At 40.9% G+C, this 11,466-nt stretch overlaps 1 pseudogene; it reads right to left on the bottom strand.

Moving 5' to 3' along the window:
* Positions 1 to 1,662: 1,662 nt before the first annotated feature.
* Positions 1,663 to 11,088, bottom strand: LOC141432390 (uncharacterized; annotated as a pseudogene).
* Between the last annotated feature and the right edge of the window lie 378 nt (positions 11,089 to 11,466).

Here is an 11,466-nt window from a genome sequence, read left to right on the forward strand (position 1 = left end):
TGAGCAAAGTAATTGTTTACAGATCATTGATTATCAGTTTAAGGGATATGCAGATCAAAAGTGGATACATTTATCGCCAAGGTCGCCGACCACCGGTACATAGACGTCAATGTCGCTAACCCAGTCTGTAAGTAAGTGCAAGTCAAGTTGTACCAAACTCTAGTTGGGAAACTCTCATAACATAGTTACTGGGTAAATAGCGCATAAACAGCAAGCATCTTGTGTCTTAGTGTTACGTTTGGTGGTAGCAAAAAAGCTGTGATCAATTTGTTGGCTCATAACTTTTAAGTATTAGCTGATAGGTTATAGCCAAATTGGTAGTTCTATGAGATCGGTAATAAAATTTTTGCTTCCATCAAAACACTTGTTTTAAATGAGTCTATCCTGAAACCCTTGCTCCTTTGAATACCAGCTTATAAAGGTTATGTGTCTGTAATGGAGAATGTTCTTTCATTGGCGGGGACTCGAATAATCCTAAAAATGACTGTGATCCTGATCCTCTAAAGGCCTACGCTAGCTGGCGCGGGTGCACTGCTCGGGCCAGTGCCCCCACCTTACGGTACTTAACCCTAAATTTGGGGTAGAAAATAATTTAGGGTATTTTTTAGGGTAAAAGTTTTCGAATAAAATGTACGATTTCAAGAAAAAAATTACTGCAGATGACATAGAAGCCAAGACTATTATGGATGCATTCCAAGAATGTTTCGAAACGGTGTAGTAATTCAGTTAGTTTATTAATAAATCGCATCTATTTGCTTTGTTTTTATTTTAAAAATTTTTAGGGTAAAAGAAAATAAAAGTGCCTTATTTAGGGTAATTTCGTGTAGCGTTAGGGTAAAAAAAATATCTGAGGTGACAACACTGGCGCGGGCGCACCCTTGCGGGCGCGGGTGCAGCAGGGCTACTACGAAACTCGAAGTTCGTGTCGTGCGGTCCCTCTGAATACGAGAGCGAGAGAGACGGTACGATACGAACTTCGAGTTTCGGATTCGTAGTAGCCCTGCAGATACAAACCGTCGCACGTGACGCGCCGCGCGCAGTTTCGATAGGTGTCCCGTCCCTTCCACCCGCTCCGTGCAAACCGCGTCAGCTAGCGTAGACTAAGGATGCCGCTCCGCTTTTCTCCTTTTGAGGTATGGACCCCAAAAATGACAAAACCCATTAACGCATTCACTGCCTTCTAACTTCCTTTGGTGCCACTGACGCACGTGTGCGTTCAAAATGTATGAATAATTATGACAGCGGCACTGGGCGAAGTTCCGGAAACGCATATGTGCGTCGGTGGAAGTGAATGCGTTATCTGGAGTTTGTTCTTTATACCTACTACTGAGACCTACTATGATAAGTAAATATGAACAGAGAAGAGATCATTCCATTTGTGCAATGTATGAAATTATAAATGCGGGCACTGTTACGTATTTGTGATCAGTATTTTTTTATCTGTGAAATGTGTTGCCATCCTCGTTTTCCGTACCTCAAAAGTAAAGAGACAACCCTCATAGGCTCTCCGTGTTGTACATCTGTCAAGACACTTCCTCAGAAATGCGAGGAGGTGTATTGAAGGCCGAAGCAACGGGTGGTCTTTGGGGGAGTAATTTTTAATAGTGGAGGTATTATTTACGTTACGGCTGATATGATGATGACGAGAACATAAAGACAGCGTATTATGGCACTCGTTTATTTAATTAACTAATTTATTTTTATACATTTAAATTCAGCGATTGTATAAAAGCATTAGTTGCGGTGTACAGATCGTACGTATACTGTTCTTGTGAGTCGTCGGATTCTTCGGGCTTTCGTCGTTTCACCTGCTTCGCCTTCCAGGCTTTTGCCTCTGCTATCGCTTTCTGGAAATAAAGATTATTCTCATAGTGGAGTCGTGCAAGAGAGCCCTGCAGGGCTACTACGAAACTCAAAACTCGAAGTTCGTGTTGTTGGGTCCCTCTGACACTTATACTATTTAATACGAGAGCGAGAGGGACGGTACGATACGAACTTCGAATTTCGTAGCAGCTAGCCTGGGCTAAACTAGCGGAAAATAAAAAATAGGCTGGCAATACATTTCATAAATAAGAAATATCTGTCACATATGTGTACATACGTAACAAAGGGGCTACTACAAAATTCGAAGTTGTAGCTAGTGTTATTCCACAATTAGCTTTATTCACATAATTCACAATACAGAGCAGTAATACACACACAGGGCGGAAAGATTGTTCGCTCGCCTGCCCGCGCCAAAAGCCAACTAACTCCACTGACATCATCTGTGCTGACAAGCGAGCTGTCAAACTATAAAAACGGCGCGCATGCAGGCGACTAGCGGTTGTAGACCCGCGGCTCAGTCAGTTTTGAAGCAACTCGATTAGCTCTAGCTTCGTAAACGTCAGTGTCACACGCTATAAAGTTTGTACCGTACCGTCCCTCTCACTCTCGTATTAATAATATAAGCGTAAGCGGAAAGGCGAGATACGAAGTTCGAATTTTGCACTTGGTAATAGGGCCTGGGGCACTCACATGCGCGCAAGCATTCGTACATTGTTCATATTGGCACGCTAAGGAAAGTGGGAATCGAACCCAATCGGAATCGTCAAGAGCTCGAGGTTCATGTATGTAAAAAAATGTCTTCTTGAGTTACTTCTGTATCTGTGGGAATGTGAATGACCCACCTTTATTAATTTTTTAACTGCCGACGGAAAACCCTAAAATTAGGAATGAACCGTAACTCTGTTGTTTTTTCTTTAATTTGACTTACTTCTTTGCGGTCTTTGTATATCTTGGCGCGATACGCTTCAGCCTCTTCTTGCATCTGGCGATATTCCGCTTTAGTTTTACCATACCTATAAAAAGTAATTCCGTTAGTCATATCTAATACCCAAAGGAAAGTAAGTGAACAAAATATTTCTACTAAAAATAATCTGTGGCTATAGGGGATTAATTTCTGAAATAGCATCGCATAACAGCGTAAGCAGCAACAGCAGAGTTAACAACCGTTCAGCCGTTGTTCTGATGATCAACTCTGGTTGAGTTCGAAACGCGTCAGCGTAGTGCGGTGGTGGGTGATTGTTTTGTGTAATGTGTGTGTGTTCTTACAGCGTAGAGGCAGAGGAGCTGGATGGACACATTAGACGTAGAATTATTGTAAGGTCACGGGTGAAAAAAGTAATTGTTTATATCGAAAATACAAACTGAGACATGGATGCACAGAAAAAACAAAAAGACAAAAAAAACTAATCATAATTGTTTATTAGTTCATTGATATGGGCAGACTCATGCTTCGTGTATATGGACTTCCGGAAAGTAACGTCTGGTTCAATAAATTATTTATTAATTATTTGTCAATTGGGACAGATGGCGTGCTCTCGTTTCGGAGGCCAAGACCCTCTTTGGGTCCCTGAGCAAATTAGTTAGTTAGTTTATTTAAGAAAGAAAGAACCTCACCGCACTTGCACCCGTTTTCATGATTGTCCATATTTTTGGGTAGTTGCATGTGTTGGCAATAATAACACTTCCCGAGAGCCGATTAATTTTGCCGTGTCCCCCCCGATCACCCCCTGGGAAGACAACAGCAATCTTTAATACTGGGAGGGACTTGGCTAACAATTTCAGTAGCTGAAGTAATAAGGGGCTACGCTAGCTGACGCGGTGCGGGTGCCAATGGGGGCGGGGGCGGTCCGCCCCGGGCGGCAATTTTCGGGGGGGGGGCAATATTCCATAATAAATAATCCCCTTTCTACAATAATGAAATCTGAGTTTTTTAAAAAGGAACCTGAACCTAAACAAGAGGGCGGTAATTTTTTTCCCGCCTCGGGCGGCTGATGCCCAACGCGCAGCCGCAGCTAAGGTGCAGCTACAATCCTATGCACGCGACGCGTTCAGTTAGCGCTGCTTATATATACTATTTTTCAATCGGCCCCACCCGCTCCGTGCAAATTGCGTCAGCTAGCGTTGGCCCTAAACTTTACAAATCGATTCACAAGAGCCGGCATGAGAATTGAATTAGTGAATGAAAGTATTCACACAAATATGAAAATGTCATGCATCTGTCACTTTCCTACAAAAATATCTGAGTGACTTTGACTTTCGTTCAATCCATTCGAGTTCACTTGTGAATCGACCTTGTAATCATTCATCTAGTGAACAACAATAGAAACTCCGACCATGTTCTACATCGCGCTATCGAAGTTTCTCAACGCGGTCGCATATATACAAGTTCCGACGCTCGTCCTTTGGACTAACATAACACCTGCCTGGAGAGAGATCTCTATTGGAGCCTCCCCCCACACATTCACTTCAACGCTCGTGGCTCTACCCTACTTATAACTGAAAAGTGTACTGACTTGTAAACGAGCAGCCTGTGCGCCAGGTAGTGTATGGGGTTCTTCGGTTGGAGTGCGGCCACGTCGCGCAGGGCGGGCGGCAGCGCACCGCCCACCGCGCCCCACAGGTAACGGACCACCTCCGAGTCGAGGGTGCCTGGGGGGAGATTTACAAGGGCGGATTTAGAGGCCAGAGGCCATGGGGTAAGACAAAAAACCGAACTCGCGCACGAAGGGTTCCGTACTTAATCTATACTTACAACATTAGAATTAGCAAAAAAAACAAGTTTGTTGTATGGGAGGCCCCCTTAAATATTTATACAATACAATACAATAACTCTTTATTGCACACCAACCAACACATAGTAAGCAGTATAGAAAACACAGGTATATACCCAGAGATTTATTTTATTTTAATTTAAGTATTTATTTTTAACACAAAACTATTATTTATTATGATGGATTTAATATATGCTACGAAAAACTGGGCCCAGTACCCTAAGTGTAAGTTTTCGGTTACTAAATAAATACGTCTCGATCGCGTTCGTGTTAAAATCTCAAATCGCAAACGTTCCGCTAGAGGCGCTGTTCGTGTTTCCATACAAATTGAGATTTTAACGCGAACGCGATCGAGACGTATTTTGTAACCGAAAACTTACACTAAGAGGGTTTTTCTTTGACTTTTTTTCTGTGACTGTATTGTCTAACGCCCAGGCACTCGCCATCGCATTCAACATTTCTTTCTACCCTTATCCTACACCGTATGACATGAAAGAATGGAGAAAACCAGTGAATCTAAAGCCGAGTTAAGACAAGAATAATCGTGCAAGTTACATTACATTGCGACGCTCGATGGACCACTACAAACTCGTTGGCTTTACGGCCTCGCAATGTAATGCAATTTGTACGATTTTTCTTCCAAGTCTAAACTCTGCTCTAGTGTGTTAGGCAATAGATTAGATTAGATTAGATTAGATTAGATTTATTTATTACCTAATGAAAAAATACATTATAAATACATGTCAGGTAATTATAAGAAATTCACAAAAGGATCGTCAAATTGTATACAAAATAATAATAATAATAATAGGTAGGTATATGATAGTGGTAAATTAAAAAACATTGTCAGCCAAAATAAAATTAGAATTAAATTTAAAAATAATAATAATAATAATAATCCTGGGTAAAACATGGACAAAAAGTTAAAATTAGGTACAATGTCAAGACGATAAAATTAAATATAAAATAAAAATAAAATTAAAATTAGTCCACAACAACAGGGCAAAATATGTCAATAAAAAATTACAGTCACAGAATGTGGAAATGTCAAATTACAATTAAATACACTGAAAAAGAAAAATAACAATTAAAATATAAACAAATAGGTACCTAATGGTACAGACAAAATAATCATCAGTCAATATATGGTCTCTGATCATTCAGTGTAAATAAAGTAGGTAGATAAAACTTACGAGTTTGATAGAGTTAAAATTTTAGTAGAAAGGAGGATAATTATCATCATTAAATAGTTCCTTACTGGTTATATCCATAGGTTCAGTCTTTGGGAGCATTTCCACGTCGCTCAAGTCTTTGATTAACATGCCACAATTTGGTTTAAATGCATCAGAGTGCCCACAGTCAACAGTCACCTAGAAATAATTACAATGAGCGCAAAAAGACAGGCGAAATATCGCTAGATGGCGTTAGTATCTTCAGGTTTATCACGTTACGGTCTTGCTTGCACTAAATGAGCTGAAATTAGCCAAGTAAACACTAGAAATGCGAACCAAATTATAAAGGAACTCAGATGCTTTATTCTTGAGTCCCCTATCCCTCCCCTCTTGAACCGCGCCACTAGTTATAACATAACTAACAAAAAGTTGGAAAACCCCGACATTGTCACTTCAAAATTCAATATCTCAAAAACCGAAATTGAACAGGTTTTCTTTTTCCAGCAATAAAGCTCAGCAATTTCAGCTTTATTTATATGCCAGGTGGCCAGATTTGACGCTGGAAATAAGCGTCAAGCGAGTTGCATGGTGGCAAGCCTTTACCTTTTTAAGTAGCGTGTCTTCGCCAAGTTTGTAAGAGCTGGTGCAGGTCATCACTTGGTAAATCTTCTCTCCGTCCTTCATTACGTACCGGCCTTTGTCATCGTATGAGTGTAAGCATGTATCTGTCACCTATTCGAAAGTTTAATTGAGTAGGGCTACTGCGAAATTCGAAAATCGAAGTATTTAATATGAGAATGAGAGCGGCGGTACGATATGAACTTCGATTTTTGAATTTCGTAGAAACTCGAAACTCGAACTTCGTATCGTACCGTCCCTCTCGCTCTCGTATTAAATAGTATAAGTGTCAGAGGGACCGCACGACACGAACATCGAGTTTCGTAGTAGCCCTGGTGTAGCGTCTATGTATGACTGTACTTTTATAAAGAACGCGCAAATATAAGCATATTTTATCTGAAAAATATTTATGTGCGGCCGACGATGGCGGAAATATTTGCAGAAATATTAGCTCAAACCGACAATTAGAAAGGTTAGGTAGTTGTGATCAGGCGCGCAGCGTAATTTGACACGTTATCCATGATTTTTATCATCTCTAGGTATCTACGCATAAATTGAAGTCGTGGCTACCTCCTGGAAATTCCTGTCGCAATCCACGTGGTACGTCTTCAGACCCGAGTCGAAATGGTACACTTGGTGGCCATACTCATCGATATGGTACGGACCGACAGCGTCTTCGTACAGCATCCATTTCGGCCCTTGGTAGGCATGATCAAAAACAAGTATAAAGCTAAGTTTAGACTATCACACTTTACACGGTAGGTACACTCAGTGTATATTAAGTGTTGTGTTACGAAGTAACGCGCGCGTACAGACAAACACTTCGTGTGTTACACGAGCGTACCGTTACGTGTCGTGGTCTGTTGGAGCCTTTTTAAAAATAAAAACAAAACATACTAATTATGCCCCCACTAAGTATTTTATATTATAGTTGCCGAAAATGAAGGGGTAAATACAGAGATACCACTGATTAATTTTTAAATACTAATAACGAAAAACAATTAAAATAAATGGCTAACTTTGCCATATGTTTTATTGCATGACCGAGCGACTAAGAACCGACAGGTTTGCAGGTGGACCTTGTGCAAAGTCCGCCCGGATTGCTACCACCATCTTGCTCGCTAATCCTGCCGTAAGCAGCAGTGCTTGCACTGTTGTGCTTCGGCGTTGAGAGTAAGACAGGCGGTGAAATTACTGGCACTTGAGGTATCCCATCTTAGGACTCTAGGTTGGCAACCCCTGGTGTTGCAAATGTTTATGGGCGGTGGTGATCTCTTACCATCAGAAGACCCACTTGCTCGTTTGCCATCCAGTCGAATAAAAAAAAAGACGTAACTGACAGATAGCCGACCCTACCTGCGCGGGCGGCGTGCGGCTGCGGCTGCCCTCTGAAATTTGTAGTCCTTCCAGACGACACGCCAGATAGGTACTTTACTTGTACAGTCACCAAGCACCAATATCTGACACAACAAGCACAATATACGTAACCTAACCTAATCTAGTTATGTGTACCTATTGTGCAACAAGCGTGCATAAATATCTGATACGACTCTATTTCTAGGGCCGGAAGGACGTGTCAGATATTTTTGCACGCTCCGCTGTGGCAGATATTAATGCTGGTGAATGTAGCTTCATACCTAAAATGCGTAAAATCCTGATATTACATCAATATAATTATTAACCTTGCACACAGAAGAAAGTCACCAACGCCTTAGCTGCCTTGATCAAATTCACTTTGGCAAATTCTTTGCGTTCCGCGTAGGTTTTCGCCATATTTTGCCAGCACTGTTGCTTTGAGCCAGGAAGCTCCGTGGTACTTAAAAAAGGAAATTATTATTGAAGTCATCGCAATTTATAAAAAGAAAAGTCTTGACTATCTACTAAGTACAAACCCACCAAACTTATATTATCCTTACCTTAGCCAGGGATGTCAGACGGCCACTCAGAAATCCTTGTGCCGAGCTGGCTAAAAGCTGGTACCTACTGAAAACGAAAAACTGGTACCCCTGTGCTCCGCTGCAGCGCTGCGCTGCCAACCAACACTGATAGGTATATAAACAGTGTCGGAAATCGCATCCTAGTGAAAAATATATTTCAATTTCGTGTACCGTTAATTATCGAACGCACCGAAGAAATATCGCTATACTTAAACATTTTTTTTTGATAAGTACCGTAAAATACTTCAACTTAATATATTAACAAAAAATAAATAAATTATCCATGACGTAGATTTTTATTTGAAACGATCGAGGCTTCGTTCGCTCAAGCAAACCATAGAAAAGGAGGTCAACGGCCAATCTTGGTATTTTTGCATACAAGGACCGAGTTCGTATAGTCTTGGTAGATGGTACGTAACACTAAAAACTGGTATGTGTACCAAGAAGTTGATACGTCTGACATCCCTGCCCTAAGCTACTAACTATTTTTTTTTCAGTTATTTAGATCTGTCGTCTCTTTCATGTTGGTACTTTTGTGATCCTCAGTTCCGCGTTGTGAGCCATTTTATTTTTGTGAGTCTTTTTGTATTTTTCATCACACTTGCTCGTAAACAGCGTCGTAACATGCAGGCTACCTTGGTTGCAACCCCCCAAATAAAAGCCTCGACCTTAATGTGCTTGTCATGAAACCCGTGATCGGTCAATGAGTCAGTGCCCGTACTGATGGCGCTGCTGCAGGACCACATGCACACGCGGCTCAGGCAGATGCTGAGGGAGGGGGAGGGCGGCGCTGCCAAGAGCACAGCCTAAGATATCGCCAACATTTGGAACAATTATATTTTTTCTTTTAGAAATATAAAATTTTACTCGCAAATGTGATGAAAAACATTGTATGTCGCACGGGCGGTACTAGAATTAATTACGAACATCGACTCATTAAAGCCCTCAGTCTTCGACTTCGGGCTTCTAATAGACTCTCGTTCGTAATTCCTTATTTACCGCCCTTAAGACACAATGTACTATTTTATTTCAACTCCAAATTTGTTACTTTTACGGTCACCCCGTGAAATCCAACGAAAATACAAATAAAAACCCAACAAATTTGGAGTTGAAATAAAAAAAATACAAAAAGACTCCAAAAACCAATCTTAAACTACCATACAAATACTTCCACGACTACTCCGAACCGTATATTTTCACGGATTCAAATCGGACGTTGTGCAAAACTGCTCTTACACTTACATCATGGAGTTATACAGGGCCTGTTCCCTCTGCACATCTTCCAGTTCAGCCTTGAGCTTGCGCAGCGTGGTCGCGATCAGGTCAAACTCGTCCATCCGTTCCTGGAAGTACAGCTCCTCGTGGCGGAGCAGGCTGATGGGCGTGTCGTGACTGTGCTGGATCACTTGAGAGCGGATCTTGGAGATGGACTTTTCGATCTGAGAAGTTCATGTTTGATGATGCGGTCTCTGTTGTTTGGAAGAAAATAAACCCGGCCAAGAGCGTGTCGGACACGCCCAAAATAGGGTTCCGTAGCCATTACGAAAAAATTAAGTAATATTTTTCTAAGGATTTCGTATTTTATACGGAATCTTCCAAGTTAAGGTATATTTTATACCTTGGGCTGCTATTTAAGAGTAAAACTACTAATAATTCTCAAGCAACAGCCGTTATAGTTTTCCTTGAAAGTATGATATATTTACCACCGTCCTGAATTTTTTCAAATTGTTTTCACCCACCGGTTTAAAATTTAAAGGGGGGGGGGCTCGATTTTAATGAAAATTTGCTCTTTAAAGTTGAATATTTCGCAAAATAATCAATAAATCGAAAAATCGTCTTAGCAAACCCCTAATGGTTTTAAAAGACCTGTCCAACGATACCCCGCACTGTGGGGTTGGATGAAAAAAAAAATCAACCCCACTTTACGTCTGTAACCTAAAAAAAATATTTTTTATTTTTTTTTTGTACCATTTTGTCGGTATAGTTAGTTTACATATATATCCGTGCAAAATTACAGCTTTCTAGCATTGACAGTCCCTGAGCAAAGCCACTGACGGACGGACAACAGACACACAGACAGACATGGCGAAACTATAAGGGTTCCGTTTTCGCCATTTTGGCTCCGGAACCCTAAAAAGAGACATCATCACAGATACGCTCTGTAAAATATCTACCACCAGTCAGAAAACTTACCGGTAACTAGGTGGTGGAACAGGTCCTTAATGGAGACTATTTATGAATTAGAATCAGAGGAAGTATAGTCTTCTTAACACCCTGCCCTGTGCGCCCTGTGGCACCGTAGCTCTTAAACGGGTGAACCGATTTCGATGCGGTTTTTTTATTTGAAAGCTAGCGATGGTTCTTAGACATATTTTATCAAAATTGGTTCAGCCTTTTTTGAGATACTGAACTTTGAAATGATAATATCGGGGTTTTCCAACTATTTGTGGTTAGGTCAGGTTATAGTTAAATAGATGGTTTAAGTACCTAAGCCAAAATTACGCGACCGAATGTGACCGAATGTTTGCGTGATTAGGTTACAAACACATTTAAGTAATTAGGTTCTCTAGGAGTCTGGAGCCGTTTGAACCCTGGCGTCTAGCCTTACCTCAGCAGCCTCGATGCTCGAGGAAGGCTCCCGCCGACTCAGCACCAGCTGCTCCTTGTGTTTGTCATAGAGTTGATGCAGCAAAGAATTGAGTCGTGCTCGCACTCGTCTTGCAAACGTAGCAGATTGTTGTGCAAACGCTGCACTATCTCTTTCATACTGCCGCTGATCTCAGGAAGCTGAAACGTGAAAAATATCTATGTGTCAGCATCACCTACTATTTAGCGTCATGTCTTTTTTCCATTGTTATTGATTGTGATGTTTTTTGAGACTTTAAATAAATTAACTTATTTTGTTTCATTTCTTTCTTTCAAAAAGCTGCAGACTTTTGTACTTTTGTCGTTTTACAAGCCACGTCGTTAACTCCAACTTTCGAACCCAGCCGTGTATGAAAAGAGTTACGAAAATGAACTTTATGTGCAATACATGTCAAGTTCAAAATTCATTATTTATGAGTTATGACAGTGGACCTTATGTACAATCCATGTCAAATTTCATATTCGGCTGGGTTCGAAAGGGTTACTACATTGGAAATG

The sequence above is a fragment of the Choristoneura fumiferana genome, chromosome 11, assembly GCF_025370935.1.
Source record: "Choristoneura fumiferana chromosome 11, NRCan_CFum_1, whole genome shotgun sequence".
In the NCBI taxonomy this organism is placed as follows: domain Eukaryota; kingdom Metazoa; phylum Arthropoda; class Insecta; order Lepidoptera; family Tortricidae; genus Choristoneura; species Choristoneura fumiferana.